This window comes from Coturnix japonica, chromosome 5 (genome assembly GCF_001577835.2).
Source record: "Coturnix japonica isolate 7356 chromosome 5, Coturnix japonica 2.1, whole genome shotgun sequence".
NCBI lineage: Eukaryota > Metazoa > Chordata > Aves > Galliformes > Phasianidae > Coturnix > Coturnix japonica.
This window is the reverse complement of record NC_029520.1, coordinates 9,004,038-9,026,540: the sequence shown is the minus strand read 5'-3', so window position 1 is coordinate 9,026,540 and position 22,503 is coordinate 9,004,038. Positions and strand designations below refer to the sequence as shown.

General features: G+C 41.1%; 1 protein-coding gene across 7 annotated transcripts in view; it reads right to left on the bottom strand.

Moving 5' to 3' along the window:
- TSPAN4 (tetraspanin 4) overlaps nucleotides 1–22,503 on the bottom strand; it is a 379,559-nt gene that overhangs the window by 306,038 nt on the left and 51,018 nt on the right. For all 7 annotated transcript variants that reach the window (XM_015863761.2, XM_015863758.2, XM_015863754.2 and 4 more), the window contains one exon: nucleotides 16,918–17,011. The gene's annotated coding sequence lies outside the window, so the exon portion shown is untranslated. The remainder of the gene's footprint in view (nucleotides 1–16,917; nucleotides 17,012–22,503) is intronic.

Sequence of the window (22,503 nt, the reverse complement as noted above, 5' to 3'; positions counted from 1 at the left end):
TAATCATTGTACAGGTGAAAAAAAGATGCTTGGGAATACATCTCACCAAGGAACAGAACAATCCTTATCTCATCAAGTAAAGTAAACAGAACAGCACAGACTCACTAAGAACGATAGGCAATTAGAGGCAGAGTCAAAATGTATTGGAAAAAAATACAATTGAAAGATTCACAGTTCCACACGGATTCTCAGTCAGCCCCCTAGTTTTGGTGCTCATCTATCAATAACAGAGCTGGATATATCATCTTGCCACACTAAAAGCAAGTAATCCCCTTTGTTAGAACAGGGCTATGGTCAGCTAAACAAAAAGCATTAGAAGCAGATTCTGGCTCTTCTGGGGAAATGCAATATACCATGTCCTTTAAACAAAGATTAGAAGCAAAACTGCGTGAAGCCAGCCATGAGAAACACAAGAGTCCAACATTAGGATGTTTATTCAATAATTCCACTTTAGAGGCTTTAAAGTATACAAACAACTGAGACATAAAACAATGAGATAAAAACGAGTCTAAAGTTGCCTGCCATAGGGAGCAGAGAAAAAGGATTCTCGTTTAGGGAGACCTTCATAGCTATTAGCACCAAAACCACAGCTAGCACTATTTCACTTATTGCTTAAGGAACAGGCATTCCTCCTACTGGTCAAGAGATGAAGAAAGAGCTGAATCAAGCATATGGTGACCGGTAGTAGAAGTACCAAAGGAATTATTGAACATGAAACCACAGTGTCACCTCGAAGTTCCTGCACGTTTTGCTAAGCACCATACCAGATCTAGTGGGCATGTTATTACAGAGACATAGCACACTTCCCTGCACACATATTGTCACCTAAGTCCTGAAGAAAAGAACAGATTCAGACAGCTATGAGGAAAGTGCATGGAGGGGACAGTCATGATGCCATTACTTGTCAGCTCAAAGTTTCTGCCACAGAGCAGCCTCCACTGACTGCTGAGGGCTGGGTTTTTGAGGAGAGCTGCGTAGAGCCAGCTTTGCCTTCCACATTCCTCTCCCCATGTAGCCAAAGAACAGTTACCTACAGTAACTAAAGGGTGAAGCTGCTGCGGGTACCTGCTTCCTAGGCAATATACAAAGCTTAATTTTTAGGTATTCCCTATGCTGCAGTTGCCTCATCATCTCCTTGCTTGCTGCTGACAGTAGAGAGTGTAGTAAGGGAAGGTTTCTAAGAGAACAGAAGTTACCAGTTTTGTTGACCTTTAACAGGAATACCTCTTGGGTGCAGAAGTAGCATGGGAGAAAACATGAAGGAGGCTTTGTGACAAAGCATGACAAATTAGCACTCAAGACTGACAGAGCAGGTGACGGGAGTGATGTCTGAGCACTGCAGGCCTGTGATAGGATATAAAAGCTCTGAGAATGACGATAAGTGCTTTGCACTTGTGTGGTAGGGGAAAAAAAGGAAAAAAAAAAGAAAGAAAAAAAAAAAGCCCTGGCAGGTGGAAGAAAAGATGTTCAAAGCAATAAGCAAGAAATACAGTATTTGTAACCACATTCTTGAAACAGGGAGAAAGCAAGCAGCTCTGACAGACAATGAACTGTCTCAGGGGCCACACAAACTAGAATCAACTGCACAGCTAGAAATTTTGCAGATCGCTGTTGCAGAACCAAGCCTTGGAGTCTTAACTTTAGAAAACCTAGGAGGACTGCATTTTAAGTTCCATCTGAGCTTGCAGCCAGCCAACCACAACTGAGTAGAATGGCACAGCTGCCTTTCAGGCAGACAGTGACAGCATGCATATTCTTTGTTGCTCCTCCTGGATGCAGAAAAGAAACCCACCTACCTTAATCTAGGTAGGTTGGGCCTGGATCTCAAAGCTCATGTTCTCCATGTTTCCTCCCCAGCTGTTTCCAAAAACACTTTCGGCTGCATAGTGAGGCTTAGAGAACTACTAACCAGTCCAACGCAGCTCATGAAGCAAAATGAGATTAGAAAAAGGAAACACAACAACTTTCCTGCTGTCTACTAGCAAAATGACTGCATTATCTCAGCAAATATTCAGAGGACAGCAGATAACAGGTTACATGGCAGCCTTTCTACCAAGTCTATGCCAGAATCATGGCATAGAGACCTTCAGTCTACACACCGCTCACAGCACCAAGCTTAGAAGTCCTCTCCTTACAGGCCATAGGCTTTGATGCATTGATTCATGATAAATCAGCAGCCAACTAAGATACTCAGAACAGAACGTTAATACAAAACAAGTTTTAGTCATTGGTGCTTTTTCTGTATTCCATGAATAAACACTGAATGCATTGCTCCATTTCACACCTCATGCAAAACCACAGCAGAACCACTAGCTTCCAGAGTGATGCCAGAGCTTGCAACACAATGCGCATATGAAAAACCATATGGATCTGAGACCATACACATCACCAAATGACAGCAAACCAGCTGGTTACCGCATACTAGTTGAGTCACAGCACCTGACAGGAGCTTTTCACATATCCTCCAACATTGTTACGACAGCAGATTTACGTAACTACCTACCTTAAAGCTAAGATGTGTGTTACCACAGCTCTACTTACAACATGAGTTGTAAGTAATACAAAGCACATTTCATTCTACCAAAAGCTTAGAACCACAAACCCTGCACTGATGCCATGTCAAGAATGATGCGGACCACCAGAACTCAAACAAGCCTTGTCTATTTGAAAGACCTGAGCTTCTCAAAAGCCTCACTGAAAGAGCTAAGCATAAGTTACTAATTGCTTACTCATTATTAAGGTAATGGACAGCATGGCATTTATTCCAATAAACACAAACTCCACACAAATTCACAGAAATCCCTTAAACATTCCAAATAAACAGGAAGAACGAGTGAAAAGAGCAATACACATGGAGGTTGGGAGCAGGCTGGTGGATTGGAATCATCGTACTCTCTGTACCTCAAAAAGCATATATGCTAGAATGGATATTTTGCTTCAGGACAAAGGTCATCTATTATAGTGGATCACATAGCTCATAAGTTTAATTTACCATAGTTATGCTGGGACTGGATTATATTAGTCACTAGGTAAAAAGCTAAGAGTATGAACCACGATGAATTAGTCTCAGAAACTGAACAGAATAAGTTTTGTGAAGGGCAGGGTAAGATCAACTTTCATGTATACAGGAAAATATAAGTTCAACTCTATACACTCCATTTGCCTCCTTAGCAGCCATCTTTTACAACCAGCAAAACCAACTCCCAGTTCTATCCTCAAGTATCTGGGGAATAGATATTTCAAGCTCCTACAGCTCAGTTGAAAAGGGTAAGGAAATCAAATCACTGAAACAGATTTCTTCCAGAAAGCTTAACTGAGGTGGACATGAAAAGACTTGGATTTAGAAACAAGCTTAAACAACTTCCCCAGAATTGCACAAATCTGATATTTGGAAACATTAGAAAGAGCCCTTGTCATACAAGCTCTACAGCCAGCTTTGACTCTTTTAAGGACTATCTGTTCTCCCTGCACATTATATGACAAAAAGAAAGTACAAGTCAAAATATTTGTTTTCTCTTGTAAGTTACCATTAAGGTTATAATGCATTCTGACACCAGGACAGAGAATTCATTTTCAAACTTAAAGTAATTCACCACTGAACTAAGATCTGAGCTGCACCAAGAACAAATGCGTTCCAAAAATACAAACCTTCACACAGCCATCTGAAGTGCAATCATGAAATCCCAAGGTCAGCTTTCTCTCGGAGGGCATTTGCATTTACATTAATCTGTAAGAACTGCCATATACTACAGAAAACCAGAGAGTTCAGAGTATCGGATTTGACCACATTTTACTTTGAGCTACAGACTTGGATTTGTGCTATGTGTTTGTTCAGAAACCTTTGAATAGCAGACTTGTCTTCTGACACAGAGCAATAATTATCCTGTGATGACAACAGAGACAATTGAGAGCACGTCCCCATTGTTTTAAAAACAAATCTTGAGAAAGATAAATTCTAGGCATCTTTACACAGGCAGCCTGGGACGCGAAAAGAAGAAGTAGTACTTCATTGATTTTGCAAATGGAGAACTGAAGTAGAAAGTTTTGATATACAAAGCCATGTAGGTTCTTAATCCTCTTGAGATCAGTGGTAGTTACAGATCCAAGTGATTTTTGCAGACTCAGCTACAATAGATAACATCCAGTCACATGAACTACATTTATGTTTTCCAGAGCAGCCAGAGATGAGCCTCAAGCCTCAGCCCCCACACTCAGACTCCGGCTTCAATGCTGCACAGACCAGATTGTTCTGAAGGTTGGAAAACCACCACCACAGGAGGACTGGTTCAGGTTCCACAATGGCTCTGTGGCACAGACAAATGAACCAAATCACTGGCTCCTAGGTGTCACAGGTAGAGCGGCCAGTATCTGCAGCAGAGCCCCTAAAGCCTAGCCTGACAGCTTATACTTCTGGTGCGTACACTGGAAAGCTGCAGGGCACTATGCACTTGTGAAGTCAGACACAGAATTAACCACTTTCTTTGCTGTTCTACATCAGGGATGTACAAATAACAGTTCTAAGCCAGAACTAGGTATACAAGCAGACTACTGTGGGGAAAAATAACAGTCTCAGTATATGCAAACTAGGCTGTAACAGCTCCCATGACATTCTAAGTGACACTTCACAAAGTGGGCTTCAGGACACAGGATTAGGTGTCCAAATGACACATCCAAAAGAGATAAAGATGTACACACAAATACTTGAAGGAATATCAGTGTTCCATCCGCTCTTTACCTGCATCCTTTTTAGTATCAAGTTCTGATGTTGCAGATCACATCTATGACCATAATTTAAATAACAGCCATATTGATTCAACAGAAAATGCAAACACCATACAAAGAAATCAGGAGAATACAAAAACTCTCACAACAATTTCAAAATAACATACGAACCATGTGGATACATTAACATGCTGTATTTCAGCCTCATAGGCTGGGCCATGAGGTGGAAGAGGTATTTGTGTGTTTCTCCTGAAATTCTCATGACCTTACTAATAACAATTACTGCTCATTCAGTCTCTAGAGCTCACATTTGGGATTTGCTGTCTCTAATGAGGAAGATAATTTTTCGTGCTCAATATCTTACCAATATCTCACATCTACCATGTTAAAAGCTACACTGCTAGTGAAAGGCAAAGAAATTCTGCTTGCTACAGACATAATCCAGCCCCACTGCACACACTGTTCTGCACCACCTTTTCTTTTTTCTTTCTCCTGACAGCATCACAGGCTATTTGGCTCCTCCTAAGGACCATTAAACTGTTGACCCCTCCCTCCAGCTGACCTACTGTGGCTGTAGCCAGCTCTAACAGCGTGCCAGCCAGCTGGCCATGGCATCACAGCACTTCATTAAAACCCTTGGAGAGCTGCAGACAAGGGGAAGGGTTAGACAACAATAACAAGAAACTGACTTTTAAGAAGTCATGAGTTACTCTGGAAAAAATGAGTTGTCACTAAAAGACAAAACAGCACAGAAACCGAGTGATTTTGTATGTCAGCATTTAACTCTGCTTTTGCCAAAGCAACACTCCCCCTCCAGCCCAGCAAAGAGCAGTACAAAGAATCACCGTGCTTGTAAAGGTTGCCCGAACAACAGGCTTACACTTAGGCCACCCCAACCTCCTTGAAATCTTCTCACCTGTTACCTCAGTCTATGCTGAAGGAAAGATCTCAGCACAGCATTCAGCCCTGTTTTGACTGAATGAATAAACGAGTTTTAACTGCAGATGCTAACCCACTACGAAGCAGGTTTGGCAGCAGCTAAACAACAGGTAGCAATGATTTCCGGAGAATACCAGCCTAGCCAGCACCAGTACTGACCAGGTATTTAAAGTTTAGACACTATATGGCCGCATCTATCTTTGATCTTATTCTACACAGCTCTAAAGAGCAAATACTGCCTTGCTTAACCTGAACTGAGGCTTCATCCTTGATTCATCTGCAGCTGTAAAAAGAGCTGTTTGATTCAACTCTCCCATAGCCAAAATTTGTCATTTCCAGCTAAAGGGAAGGACAGTATATTTGTTCCGTGTCCCTGGGACTCAGAAGACAAGATGAAATGGAAATTTTCTTCTCTCTTTTCCTTTTTTTTTCTTTTTTTTTTTTTTTTTTTTTTTTTTTAAGGAAAAAAAAAAAAAAAAAAAAAAAAAAAGAAAAAAAACAAAAGAAAAAAAAAAAACTTTATGCAACTGGTATGGACCAGATGAGACAAGATGGGTTCTTGAGAGGCGAGGTCCCTTGGTATAAAGCACAGACTGAATGTTATCAAGAAGGTACATGCCAGTCATTAGGATGCTAATTGGTCCTGACAGCGCTCTGGTGACTCAAATGAACATCCTAGCTGTCACTACCTGGAAGCATCGCTGCAGGGAATGGCTCTAAGGAGTTTAAAGGAAAGAAGTTAAGTGAGAGGAGGTAGAGAGAAGGGGGATGGCAGTAGCTCTCTACAGCTGTCTGAATCACATATTTAAACATGAGGAAAAATACCTCTGTCTTTCCTCACTATGCTACTAAAAATTCCACTAAAAAAAAAAAAATCACTTTGGGTAATTTACATTTAAATAGAATTTGCTCATGAAGTATATTATTTTGCTAGTCATGTTTACAATTACTTTCCCTCCCTCTTCCCAGGACTCCATGACTTGTTTCCAGCATCATGTTCACACTCTCCCAGCCTATCCAATTAAAACATCTCCAAAAATATTAACTTGCTAAATTTTCCCACCACCAACTCTCTCCTACTTCTCTCTGCCTTTCAGAATTCTACTTCATTCTGAAAGATCCCAGTGTTGAATGTTTTTCTTCATCTGCTCCATGGCTAGATTTGTCATTCATGTTTCCAGCACTTTCAAAGCAAGGTATCAAAACTCTGAGCGCTCAATAGTCATGAAAGGCAAATGTTTTCAGTTTTGACTGAACTGCATCCTTGTAAAGCTGGGAGAATGCCAATGGGGAGGTGCAGAACAAAGGCTTGGAATATGTATACATTAAAGAGAAGGTCATCAAAATAGGGACCGCTGTAAAGTAAATGTTATTTGAATACAGTGGTTGATACTTGCAATGCAGGTAAGTCCTTCCTTCCACAATATGTAGTGTAATTTTCCAGTCTCCTAAAACAAACATGGCAAGATTGTGCCAAGATTAAATGCCCAAGGCAACCAGGGGAAGGAAAGGGGAAAAAAAGTTTGCCAAGCAATGCTCTGAGCTACTGGAACTCCAGCACCTCCTCAAAATAACTCCAAATGGAGCAGAAGGAGAGGAAAACAAAACGAAATCAGTTTTCATGCACTTCCTCTTGTACTGGCACTGAAGGCATGAAGCTTCTTCTTGACAGAGCTTGCAAAGCAAGCATGCAGGAATCGTGGGAGGGGAAAAAAGAAGCACAGAAGCAACAAAACATCTGGGATTCCCACTGAACCAGCAACGGGGGGAGAACTGGACCACAGTTCATTGCCTTTTTTGTTCAACTAAAGTGTGTCTGACTAGCCTCAGCGCAGCCTCTCAAACTGTAGAAGAAACTACCTGAACACAGACAGAAGGATCCTGCAAAGCCAAAATGCATGCCTCTGTGCTGCACACTAATCCTCATCTATAAAACAAATGTGACACAAGAGTATGTGCCTCCTACTGTCGCTTTCATCAAGCCCCTACAACCAGCCTCGCTTTTCATAGTGAAAGGGTTTTGCTGCTTCCTGAAATGGACATATTAGACATGAATAAAAACGAAAAAAATTACTAGGGAAGGAAGCAAAACTCAATGCACCACAGTCAATAAAAAAACATAGGACAAGAGGAATATTAGCTGAAGGGTTCCAAGAAGGTTAGTGTTACAAAGCAATGAAATACTGGCTTTGACACAGGAAAAAATCCCCCTGAATACAAATCTGTTCCACACAGTGACAGAGAAGTTGTGCTTACCTCAAAGGATGCTAATATACCGTAGCACCTGAGGAAAGGGAGGAAGGCAGAAAAGACAGACAAAGCATCAACACAAAGAGAATAAGGCTACTGAAAACTGTTACATATAGATTCTTCTCCAACACAAAAGGAGATTTATACCTTTCCTTGGAAATTCAGTGTTCAGGAAAGTAGACTCAGAAGTACAACTCCAGCATAATACAGCTCTTTCCCAGTCCCCGGGGAACTATGATACTGATTCACTGGTCAAAGAAATAAATGTGCCTTGGAGTTCTATACGAAGCACTTTTGCCTTTCTGAAGTTAATCCAGTTCTAAGATAGATAAGCAAAAGGCCAACGCTAGTGGAAAAATACCACAGAAAGGATTTGTGTAGATAAATGAGCTTTCTAAAGGCAATGCTCCTGTCACAATGGAAATGTTTTCAGTCACTAAATAGAAAGATGGAGAGTTACAACAGAAGAAGTTACAGCACACCACCTGTTTCCTGGGTACAAGGACGTGTCTGCTGGTTAGGAACAATGCTTTACCAAACACACCTAATATGTTAAATTTAAAAGTGTATGCATTTCATTAGGGGTCCATTTGAACCAATGTTGACATGAACTTCCGTGCTAGTTGCCTGAGCCACCACTGCAAATAACATAGAAATAAGCACTTCCAGGGTAGAACACACCTCATTCTAAAGCAGTTGTCTAAAAAGGGGTCAGATGAACTGCGTCCCAAAACATCTATTTCTCTTTACTGACTGGAAGATGAGCCCATATAACTCAGTCAAACATGGACAGCAAGTCTCTAGGTATTTAAAGCTAATGGTGGATTCATTTCACTGAGTGTCAAACTGATTGCAGCACCTAACTTGAGATTCAAGTACAGACATGGGGTTTGCAAAAACGAATCCACTTTCTGTGCTGACTGGAAATTTTACCCTTGAGAATGCAAAGTCCTGAGTTTCTGTACAGTCTATGTTACCAATTAAAATGAATCAAGATGCAGTCTTCACAGTTGCAGAGATATCCTTTCGAATACAGACAAAATGCAAATGAGAGCTGTGCCATATTCCTGAGTCTGCAGATTAACACAAGCAGCACTTAAGTGATGTCCAAGAGCATGAAAAGAACCATCAGAAGAAAATTCTCAAGACAAGAGTTTTGCTCCTTCAAAATTCTCCCTTAAGTTCATGTCAGCAGGACTGTCCCTCAACCCTTAATCCTTGGCTCAAATGCAGCTTCCAGGTGCAAAGGGGAAGATAAGCCCCAGCTTCTGTTAACTTTTTTTAAAATAGGTGAACAAGGCAAGGGAGTCCTAAAGTATAACTTAATGATGTAAACTGGAAATGTCCTAACCTATGCCCCAGCAGAAGAGCTCATACAGTTCTCATTAACCAGGGCCCCAGCTATTCTCTTCTCAGGCAACACAGCACTTCTGATTAGATGCAGGTAGCAAAAGCAATCCACACAGCCCACAGTCCCTCTGTTCAATTGCAAGGGGTTCTCTGGAAAAAGCACAACCAGGACTGGGTCACCTTCACCAGGATACAAACAGCCCATTACTGGTTACTACCTCTTCCTCATGCTACCCAGGACAAGAAGCCTATCTGCATGCAAGCATCTCAGAAGCATTAGATACCTCCTTTACATAGAGACCAACTGTATCACCAGCCTATAGCATAGGCTTTGTATTCCCTTCCTCTGGAAGGGCCAGGCACAGCTAGCACGACCTGTATGGAAGCAGGAGTATTTGTTAATGCAGCATTTATTCCTCTCTGGGCTGAAATTAGGGACCACCTTCATGTTCTGGAGTTGTACAGTGCTTACATATCACGAGTTGCTTGGTATTTAAAGCTCGTGAATATTTCTGCAGTGCAAACAAATCAGTCTCATTCAGACTAAATTGTAAACAGGAGGCTGTTTCCTGGCACATATTCATAATTAAATATAGAGGAGGTTATGCTAATCTCTCAACTCAAAGTAATCCAGACACTGACCACCATCTTTGTCAAGAACAAATAGCTATAAGGACATTGCTTCACAACCAAAAAGCAGTTGATTACTTAAACTGAGAGACTGCTCCTACCAATGAAAGTCAAGACTCCAGGAACATATAAAGTACATGAGAAATGCTCCAATCTAAACTTCAATTTCAAATGCCTATTGCTTTCCCTGAATTTTTCCAAGCTTCCACAGAGAATTACAAAAAATAAGCTGGTACAGACATCAACTTCCTCCCTCTGAATTCATATAAATTATGTAACTGCACTTTTAACGAACTATAGCACATAGCTAGAAGAGAACTGCACAACAAACTTTTACGTTACATTTGACATAGCAGAAAAAGAATACATTTAGAAGCAGTAGAGCATTTTTTTTCTGTCCCTAAAAGCAGGAAGAAAGGAGCTAGAAGGGACTATAATTGTACATGTGAAAAATTATTCAAGGACAACAGGATTTACAGCAAGTTATTTTAATGGCTGAGTTTATGACAAAGGATGCCCAGAGCACAGGGATGACTGCCACCTTAGAGAAGATGAATATATTTAAAGATGGGGTGCTCTCTTAGCATACTTATCAGATGAACTGTACATGTAGGCTAGTAGAGCAATCTAGCAGGACAAGCACACAGGCATTTTCTAGAGGCAAAAGCTTGTAATTGTGTAAGAATTTAATTATTATAAATAAAATTATGATCATGGAGGTTAAATGCTTGAAAGTAATTTGCCAAAGTCATTTAGATGAGGACTAATACCCTGAAAGAATAAGAAGGAAAAAGCAATTCATTTTTTCATGCTGGGACTTTCATTAAAACCCTGAAGGTAGCTTATGCCCATTAAAAGAAATATAATAAAAAGACATAAGGCATCTACTTAATTTTAAGACAAACTGATGACTAGTACCCTAAGAAACTCTCAATTTTAAGAACTTCAAGCTCGGTTTTATAGAAACATAGAATTGCTTGAGTAGCAAGGAATCTTTAAAGGCCATCTAGGTCAACTCCCCTGCAATGAACAAGGAAACCTACACTAGATCAGGTGCTCAGAGCCCATCCAGCCTGACCAAGGTTGTGCTCTATCTGTACATTCCCCAGCTTGTAGACCTCACCTTCGCACTACCATCACCATAACTCCAACAGCTAAGCAGTCAGAGAATGTGCCACCACGAGCATTTAGGAAAGCAGCCTCTCAGCTGGTCCAAGAAAAGCATCATTGCCCTTAGTTTAAAGGCAGATACAGGAAGCAATTGTGCAATTCGCTCTCAGACAGGCAGAAAGCCTGCAGCACAGCCAGGTAACAAACCCTGACTTCAGACATGGCAGACTGTGCCTTGCTCACAACTATATCCTACTGTTCTTCCATGTGAGATGAAGGGGAACAGCACTACACAGAACAGTGGGAGAAATCCCTCAAATCTTCATGATATACAAACCCTGAAGGAATGCGCATTATAGAAAGATTTAGTTTGCTGGCATGAAATCAAACATATAAGCCAAAGATTATTCACAAAGATCAAGACAACCTTCAAAGAAGTCAGAAATCCAGGGGGAGGCAAAGTATTTCCAAGTAGTTTCGCTTCCCTCACACAAGCCAGGGAAGCTCAGAGAGGTCATAAATAATAGACTTTATTTCCATTCTTTGCATACACTCTTGCTGGTGCAGTGCCCAGTGTCACCCAGAAATGGAAGATGATAGTGAGCCACTTTTGGATATTGAAACATACCTTAAAAGGGACCTTTTCTTGAAATGGGAGTACTCAGATTCTGAAATTTAGATCCATTTAATTTGCTGATTGCTTTACATAGTCTACAAGTAAAAGAGCACTTTCAAGAAAATTGGATTTCTGAACAATAAAAGACTCAAGTAAACTAAGAAAGAAAAGCATTTCAAGATGCAGTGGCAAGAAGTAACCTATTCAAATTAAGGTATATACTTAAACATCAAAGTAACCATTGACAAAACTCCCCTGAAGTGGAAAGAGTCCCATTACTGACATCTTCAAAGCAAGACCAGAAGATCCCTTGCAAATATGTGATCTAGCTTAAAACACAGTTCACATTCAGATGCTGAAATTAGTGATATTGAAAACAGACCATTCTCACACACTCACTGTGAGCAGTACTTGCCACACTGTAAGTCAGAAATGATTAACTGAAGTGAGAATGCGTACAGAAGCACTGCTAAGAATAAGAAACCTATCTCATGAGAGCTTGGTTTGTTTAAATTGGTAGTACACAGCCTGATAAAGGACAGGTTTGGTGAAAATTGGGGGGAGGGGGGAAGGGAGAGGGAAAGAAACAAGAAACAAAGAGCTGTTTAACCCATAGAGTGATCCCTGATGCAGCAGAGACACAAGATAACCATGAACAGTTCTATGCTAGAGATAAGAAAAATCCAAGTACGGAGCAGACGTTCTCTGCAGCAGCCTCCCAGTGGGAGAAGTGGAACACTAGAAGAAAGCAGGTAAGACAGAATTTGAGAGTCTGATGAAAGGACTCCTGCCTCATGTTCATCTTCAGCAGCAGGGAGCTTCCCTTGGCACTGAGATGTCAGTCAGGCTGTCTTTTCCAGCTCTAAGCTCATACACAGGGTCCAGTAACAGTACAAAGAAGAAAACTAGGAGCCCTCTGATATGGGAGAGAGGGGTTAGACATGAAAGGATTTACCTTTCTTATTTCTACAGGAGATTTGGGGTTTGCATTTTTTAACAGATTCAACAACCTCTGTTCTTCAGCAAGGCAGGAGAACATGCAACAGAGTCAGTACATATCAAGAAGAAATGACTTAGGATGCAGTAGCCTGTAGACTCACATAGGACAACATGAGCAGCTCCCCATTCTTACTTCACAGATATTCTGTAGCAACAATCATTCAGCTCTTATTAGTAGAGGGAGGGGAAACCTTCAATAAGTACTGAAGAACCAGCTTCAAAGCCCAGGAGATTTGAGTAAATCAAGCAGCAGTGGATTGCACTGACCAGACAGCGCTGGCTGCAAGGTGGTCAGTCAGTCTCAAAGGATTTGCACTTATTTTTCCCCCTCCCAACAGATCAGATCTACAGGCCTCAGATTCAGCAACTCCTCACGGTCCACATGAAAGTGAGGAATAATATTATAAGTGAATGCTACAGTCATATACTAGTAAGAAAGGTGCTAATTCCTCTTTGTCTAGATCAGAAACTACTTACAATGAAACTATCAAAATACACATACTGAGACATGGGAGAGCTTGAATCCCCTCTCTATTGTGCCCCATTCAAATGACTTACTTCTGGCGCTCACTTCCTACTCTTAGTCTTATTCCTCACCAAATATGCACTGTGATCTCAGAGAGAAGATCTACCATTAGTGCTTTAGCAACATCTAAACAGCCTGTATCTTGCAACACTGGGAGCTATGAGGTCCCTTCCAACCTGGGTAATTCTGTGATTCTGTGTGTGAACTCTCACCAAGCCACACTTTTCCTCGGACAGAAACTAAGCCTTAATAGAGGTAACCAGAATAAATAAATAAATAAATAGATAGATAAATAAATAAATAAAAACCCCAACATGCATGGAAGAAGAAAACTCAGCAGAAATCATAAGCATTCCATAACTGCCTTGATGTCTCAGAGGTCCTTGCTCTCCCCCTTCTGCACACAAAGCTTCCCTCTCTGGAAAACATCAAGTGACTCTTGTGTACTCAGAACTGCACTGCAAAAATGGGATTGTGTGCTGATGATCTCAAAACTGATTTAATGAAGCCACTGCAATTCCACCCTTCCTTCCTCCCAACTCCACCCTCTCCTCTGAGGAAGACATTTCTTTGGGTTAATAAGGAGGGGGAAAAAGGCGAGCTAAAAATAATTCGTTTTAGCTTGTTAAAGCTATGAATAAACAGCCTGAAACAGGAATCCAACTGATCTACCCTCCAAGTTCCTACACTGCTTTCTTGCACAGTTCTTCCAGACACCTTCACAAGGATCTATAACAGAGTTATTTCTGCAGAACAGCCCACTTCCTTGCATTTTCTAAGGTGGCAGGCTCTGGAATGAAGAAAAACAGCTTTTGAGACTGGATGAACCACACATATAATAAAAGATTTTTAACTACCAGCATATTTTAGGATGAAAGGACACTGATAGGAGTCAGAGTTGAAGAAAAAAAAAAACTGAGAAAAAGTGAATGGTGAAAAATGAAAAAAAATCCTGGTGTTTCCTTTTATTATGGAACAGAAATTACATTATCTTCCAAAATCCACCTTCCTGTTTAAAAGCACTCACACTGTTATCCCTACCTTAGACCCAAGTCACATCCCTCCCCGACAGTAATAACTGTCAACACTGGAAAAGCATATGACCAGCCATCCTTTTCACCCTGGGCTGGGAGCCAAAGCACGGCTGGTGTGTATCTCTGCAGCACAGAGCTAAGAAGATTTCTTTGTTCTGTTCTGTACACCACATCATTAGCAAGTAAGCAAATCAAGCCCCAAGGAGCATCTTTGCAACCTCAACATGTAAGCTGTAACTTGATTTTACACCCTATTCCTTCTCATACTATCACCAGGAAGATTCAGGTAATGCCGTAAGAGCCCTGCATACCATCTCAGACTGAAGCCTCTTGGCAAAGTTGCCTTTCAATTCCCTATTCCCAGCTTCCCATAGCATGAAGCATTACAGCATGCTGCCATAGATACTGCTATTGTAACTAAAATAAAGAAAAAACACCAAGAAACCAAACATCTTTGGAAGGAGAAAAGAAATGGCTTGCTTTCATCTCAGAGTTCAGAGGGAATGTTTTATAGCTGTCAATCCCATCAAGATCCTACTCATTGACACAACAGGAATAGCATCTATTTTGAGGTAGGCTGTGCAGCTATGAAATAATCCATCTCTGAAAAGAGTGGTGACATTCGGAAAGCCAAGGTGAAAGTCTTTCCCCCAAACCTGGTGTGAAGCCAACACATGACAGCCAGACCAGTTGAGTCAAGCAGACACGATGACACAAGGCAAAGCATTCCAACATAGCCACGTGAACATGACCCTGAGAGCTATTTGCATCCTCTGGTGTCCCAGGTCAAAGTGAGTATTCTCATAGGGGGAGGTGAGATACACTTAACACTCAGAGGTGGAGAGTGGATGTTAGGATGCCATATTGACACCTCAGCATCACTGTCACAGTATGTAACCTCCCCTTCACTTCCTATCTAGACACAATCCTCTTCCTTCATTATGAAAAGGGAAAAAAAAAAGGGGGGGGGGGGGGGAGAGGAACAATCATGTGCAGCCTCAGCGACCAGATCCTGCTTCTTTTAGCAGTGGTAAAGCTCATTTGCAGATTTACTAGACAACCTCAAAGGAGAATACAGAAATTGAGCTCCCCACAGCCTATTTCTTGCAATTAAAGCACTTATTTCTGCACTGTGTTAAATCAGAAGAAGGAGCCAAGCTAACCACCTCATACAATACCAGAGTTCTGTATCACACCAGCACTAGATCTATTGCTCTTGTTCACAGAATAAGTAGAAGAACTTGAAGAGCTGACGTTTGACCACAATGATCAGGAAAAATAGCACTAATCAAGGTACACCACGGCCTTGATCAATATTCCTAATACATTAAATACGCATCTTAGAGAACATTTGCAACATTAGAAGCAGTCTTCCAGTTGAGCAGCTGCATTTCCTTTGACTCTGCTTAATTTCCAACTACTTTTGATTAAAACAATTACTTTCACTCAATATTCAATTTCTGATAATTATTCTTCACTATATACGCTACAAACTGGCTCCGTCCTTCCAAAGGAACAAAAACTCACTAGAAATTGCATTTCTCCAGTTTCTATATCTTACATACTTTATGCACCAGCAGTATTTACAGAGTAATACACATTGTGTTCAGTTCTCTTTCCTACACCCTTTCTGAGATAGTGGGCCTGTCTTTTTAAAATGTTGTTGTTTCCTCCTGCTGCTGTCATTAATTCTGAGGAAAATCAGTTCCCTGAGCATGAGTACTTCCCTTATACCCAATCTGCACCACCTCAACACTCAGTAGTATTTAACTGCACAAGCATCCTAAGCTCCCTCAAGCACTTTTTTTTTCCCTTTCTGTTCATTGAGTCCTCACGTTAGTCCTCACGTTTTCCTCAAAACAAACATTTGCACAGGCCTAGATGTGCTCTTGCTCTTCTGTGTGTACAGATAGATTCCCCACATAAAGTACAAAACCAGCGATGGCTTTGTGAACAATCGTTATGTCACTTTAAGCAGCACAAAATATCAAAAGAAATCACCCAAGTCTGCTCTACTGAGTTATTGACAGAAGGAATTATTGACAAAAAAATCACAGACAAGTTATGCAGACATTCAGAGTTCACTGGTAGGAGTAGGGAAGCATTTCCTTTGTGGTGTTTTGTTTAGGTAAAACATTTTACTCCATTATTTCTTATATTTGGTAACCAAATAGCACTGAATAATCCAACTCCCTTACAGCCCTGAAAAAGAATCCAGCTCCTCATTTCAAGAGTGCACCTAACAACAAAATCAAGAACACCCCAGCACCCAGGCTCCCTCTCTCACGTCACTGCCTATGATTATCAGCGTATGACGTGTTTGCTTCTGGCACTTGGAACTAGCAGAGTAGTTCAATGTCCATTGGCTAAGCAACTATTTCTCTCATTTAAAGAAGTTTTTCCTTCAGAAGCTGTTCTCAGGAACAGAATATTTTTTCCAATCCTCATCTTGGTCAGTGGGTGAATAACCAGAACAACCAAAGTTCCTGGTCATCTGTCATCCTCGTACCCCAAGCCACACTGCAAGGTGTGCAGGTAGCCATGAAAGGTGAGTTTTCAGTACTGAGAATCCAGCCTGAGGAGGACAAGTGTTATATATCTATTTTGCTTGGAACTGGTAGATCAGTTTATTTTTTGTGGTAGTAAAGCCAATGAACAAATCATAGAGAATAAGATTATTTTCACAGATTACAATTCATAAATCTTCACTGAGGAAAATAGAACATATAGGAGAAACTCACTGTGACTGGTGGTTTTACAGATGGTACACACGGTGCAATTGGAAGTAGCGTTTGATGTCCCACAGCAATAATGGCCACCCCTTCAATGATGCCTCTGCAAGAAACAAAACACCACATTTATGAGTAAAATAGGCATGCAGTAATGAGAAGTCAAGTCAGGAGCACTTTTCAATCCAGGATTACAGCTGCCTACTTCACAATGTCCTTCTCCTCCCCTATGTACTTCATCACATGCTCTTCAGCCTCAATCAAGTTTATCAGTAAAGTGAAACTCAATTCATCCAATACTGATTGACATATTGGAGATTTCTTAAAAGCTTGAAACTTTGACAAAGCATTTGCCCTAATCAATGGGGGTGGCTTACACTGCAAATGACCACAAATAAAAGGTATCTTCCAAATAGGAATAGTAAAATTCCACAAAATTATGCTACACAAGGAAGAACAGCAACGCCACGCAAGGTTATAGCTATACTCAGATACTTAGTAATGTTCAAACACAACATCAATGGTTCAGCGCCACCTCTGAAAATAGGTAGTAAAGTCTGTAGCATAGACAGATTCCTTAAAAACAAGTCTTGCCTCATCCACTGCAGCTTTATCAGTTACAGCTGATGATGAACTGCACTATTGCTTTGTGCCACAGGAATTTTGGTGTATATTAAATGTTACATTTGGAACTGTAGAGATTTTTTAGCTAAGCACAATGCAATTAGCACCCCTGAAACCTACCCAAGGTAAAAACCCAGCTCCTATCAACACACTGACATCCATCCTGACAACAAAGACTGAAATTACTTCCCCCTTCCCCCCGCACCCATTTGAAAGACATTTGGTCTATAGACCAACTGTGTCTGGTTCGCTAGTGTGACTTGTGAAACAAAATACAACAGAGAATCTTAGATCTCACTACCTCAGGTGCTGAATGCCACTATCTTCCTGACAGTCTAGAAATGCAGCGTAACAGAAAGCAAGCTATATCTCTGGCATGTGCAGGAACATTGCTGTCTGACATTTCACTGCCACATAAATCAAGCAATCCCCAAAGGAACATCAGTAATGCATTCCCTGGATGTTGCCTTATTTTGGTTTGAGTTTTTGTTGTTTTGTTTTCCCTCTCCAATCTCCCTCCCAAGAAAAAAAGAAAAACAACCCATAAAGAATGAAGGAAGTGGATATCAAGTGTTTCTTCAGGAAAGCTGCCTGACAATTTTTAGATTACAAATATTTTTTTAAACTTGACAAATACCAGAAGCAGCATCACCTTATAAGGCAAAAAGCAGCTGAAAGCTAAATCCTTATAAGCCAGAGTGACTCATAACAGCAAAGATTCTTCCTAGAAAAACAAATCCAATCATCAAGCAACAGCAAGTTAGAAGCTGAAGGTTACCAACAAATCCCTCTTTCTCCATTATTACAGTGGGCTGGTGTTGACTGATTCAACAGACATGCCTAGCTACTATGAATGAGAAAACAAGCTAGACAGACTACTGATCTGGCCCAGCTCGACTACTCATTAGAATATAACATAGTGTGTATGCTACGCTAAAATCACAAGTGCGGGTGAACAAGATCACATCTTGCCCATATCTTTTCATTCTATAGGAATGCAGCAGTAAGTACAGCCTGTCTCAGAAGCTGCACCTCTATTACAGCTTTCAGCACAGTCTGCAACCAGCTGCAGGGTTGAGACAGAGAAGGTGCAATAGCAGGGATGCAACACTGTCTCCAATAAGCCCATGTGGTCACATAAAACCCAGTACCACCACACCTTCACCATTACAGTTAAACAATGTCAATGTTTAGGTCATGTAAGGGCACTCAGCCTCTAACCCTGCCTCCTCAAAGAGGTTGCTGATGCCATCAGAAGTGGTACAATAACACTAATCACAGAAGTTGGTCTCAATATGTTCCATGTAAACCTACTCCTCCAATCTGTTAGACATTCAAAATCTTCCTCTGAATGCACCCGTTACTGCACACACAGCCCTTGATCTACCCAAAGTGTGAGCCCAAGTGGCTGTAGTTTCAGCAGAGACCTCAGTACCACAAGCAGAGACCAAGGCACCAGGGTTCCATTTCCCTCTCAGCCAGCAAACCACTGTATATATGCTTCCAGGCAAGACATTTTGTCAGCCTTATCTCCACTTACATTCTCAGGTCAATTTCTTCTTTATTTATTTATTTTGGCTCCAGGGATAATCCAGGGATCATCTTTTACAACATGTTTATTTATCAAGCGTTGCTGAGCACAACAGGGCCTCAAAGCATTACATGAATAATAACAGGAATGTCAGCTGCAGCATAACTCCAATTAGTACAACGCTGCTCCCCTCCTAAGTCAGCTATACCAAACATCCTGCCCCAGAAACCAGAGGCACGTGTTTAATCTCACTGTCCCGGCCTTTGTTAAATGCTTCCTGGCTGTCTGATGTGCACCATGCAACCTGCAGTCCATCTAAAGGGACAACCCTGACAACTCCCAAGTGTTTAGGAGATTTCTTCAGGCTCAATTCACAGCTTCTTAAGCAAGTAAATTACAGCTTTGCAGGAGAGGCTGAATCAAGTCCTACTGCTCAAATTCAAACTGTCTGATTAAAGACCTGCTACAGGCAGCTCAGCTTTCTAGGACCTGGGACACCCTGAGCTCGGCAAGAGCCCTGCTGCTCTCCAGTTTTCTTACTTTGAAACATCCTTACATTGTTGTGCTTTTCCCTGGGCATTACTTTAGGTTACCATCAGACACAACAGAGGCCCAGCTGACTCTGTTATGACTCAACAAGGGCTGTTTCCTGATGATTGCATTTCTAGAAACTCAGTTGATGTGCAGATGTAGAACATCTTCTGGTTGATTCTCTACTGCTGAGCAGAGTTTACTGCTTCTTATTGGTTCAAAGGCAAAGAGTGAACCTGCAGTTCGGAGAAGCTAAGCAGCACAACATATTAACATTACTTCACTTTGCATTTTTCTGACCCTAATCAGCAAGTTCTACCATGCCACCACTTTCACTCTCTCTCTACATCTCAAGGGAAAACCCATAACCTGGCAGTAATCCAGCTGCTCCCTCTGGAGCAGCAGGTGCAAGAAACAGAAATGTAACCAATGCAGACAGCATTGATGGCCCTAGAAAGGAGTAAAAGCTTTGCTACATGGCTCTTCCCAGGGGGGCATTACATACTGACTTTCCCCTCCCCCCTCCATAGATGACCACAGCTAGGTATTGCCAGGAAAAGCAAGGAAGGGAAATTCCTGATTTCTGTCACAAAGGCACACAGGACATACACAGGCAAAGCAACCCAGCTTCCATGTCCTGAAGGGAACACACACAAACATCTTGTGCCACACAGATGAGGGCAGCAACTTCAGCCAGTTGTAAGAGGCAATTTCCAGTCTCTGCCCTTTCAACTACTGCAGCTATAAAAGGACACTTACAGCCTGTACACTTGCATCAGCTGTACTCATAATACAAACAGACAAACAGATACTTTGTGAAGTCTCACTACACACAAGAGGCTATGAGAAATACCTTTTAAAGCATACATGAACACCAATTGCTTTTTGTTTAAGAAGGCATCTCCTCAGCCTCAAGTAAGATTGCAGTTTGCATCTTTCCCCCAAACTCAAGCCCACCACCATGTACACAAAAATGAGCAAAGCTAACAGATAAGCACTGGTATCTGCACAAGTTTCAACATAGCCCTCCTAAAAACCCCTGTCAGTTGGGTATTTGTTTACTTTGCTTTAATGTATGGAGAGATTATAGATTATACGTACATACATAAAAAATTTTAACTACATATTAACCAAATTAAATACTGATACTCACTTCAGCCTCACAGCAGGTTGAGAACAAGAGCCAAAAGTCAGCCACAGGAAGGTAAGGAAAGTCTGGAAGCTTCTAAGGAAGCTCTTTACATCAGCATTAACCTTGACGATTGTATTCCTACATCTGCTTCTCTCATTACTATGGGTCCTGGATTGATTTTATTCTTCAGAGTTGCTCTTTACAAGGTCCATAATATCTGCCTATAGCATACTTGCATCTCAGTTTCCTTGAGTAAACACTAAATTCGATAAAGCTCCAGCTCATAGCTACGTTCCCTATGCCCAGAGACAGCACAGAGCTGCAAATATTACTGATGAACTGTGATCCTGTACTCTTTCAAGATCTATGTACAACTAAAGAAATTTCTTCACTGTCCAAGATTAAAGCCCCGGGGAATATTCTTCTTTCACCTTTGCTTTACCCAACAGCAGTTACAGAAACTAGTAAACAGATGAGTTCCTGTTTATTCAGAAGCAGCTGACTCAGAGTACAGATAAATGGCTGGCCAACTGCAAGATATTTTACCTTTCTACTCCACAGTATGCCTTACTGTAACACTAGATGGACACTTTCCAACACTCTATTAAGCAACATAACCATGTGTCACACAGTCTTTTAGCAGCATTCCCAGATAGAATTACATGGCCTGGAATATTCATTTGAAAAGGTTTTGTTAAGTACTGTCATTCTGTGTTTGGGTTAGCAAAGGCATCTGTGCTCAGCGCATAGCATTGAAAGCTGCAAGATCAGTGATCCTTGTTTCCCGTTCCCCTGTCTCAGTCTGACCCATAAGAAAGCTCCTTCTTCTCCTGGAGAGACTTAACAAGCATAGAGCTGAAAAATGAGGCTTTCTTACATGCACTGGGCACTCTAGATGGAATTAGCATTGAACAATGCATCCCGTGGATAGGATGTAACTGTCCCCCTGCAGATTGAGAAGGACAGCTTATCTTTAAATAGGCAAGCCTACATGGGAGGCAAAAGGGTAGAATACTTTTCTATATCTTTGTATTGAACATAACTTCAAGAAACTTGAAGCTATCTGTGCTGTTATAATAAAACAAAATAAGCTGCTCTTGGACCAGAAATTGTTAACGAATGCAAAATCATGTGAAATCCTGCATGTTGTGCTAGATCATTTATTGAGGTTCCCAGACATGGCTATTATTCTCTCCTCCCTAGGCTTCCACAAGTGTGGCTACGGAGCTGAGCACCCAGAGGGACCAGCACCAAAACAAAAGGGCTGCTTGTGAGACAGAGCCAGCCTGCCTCAGCCACCACAGGGCACACTACAACCCATGTGAGCAGCAGCTCTCCTGTGCTGACTGTTCATTCATAATACAGGCACTATTAAAACATACACTAATAATAAATAGCTTCAGTGATACTAAATATACCCAAGAGATTAAAGCCCAAAGTACTAAACCTTGGCTAAGATCAGCAATTTAAAACTCAATTTTTGTTTTTACTGCAATTGGAGTAGTGGTGGTTTGGTTGATTTTAACACTTTCACTTCATGCCAAGCTGCTCTTGGAAAAAAATTGAAATCCAACAAAAATTTGAAAAAAGGTATAATTTTAACCAACTTTATTGCCTGAACTACCACAGCCTTGACAGCTCGGTAGGAGAAGAAAGCTGATCCAAACAGATTTTACTTGTGCAATTGTATTTAAATAGTACCCTCTATAGTGAAAGAAAGCAAAGACTTGTAGCTGACTCTCTCATCCTGGCACAGGAACTTACACTCCTTAACTTTATT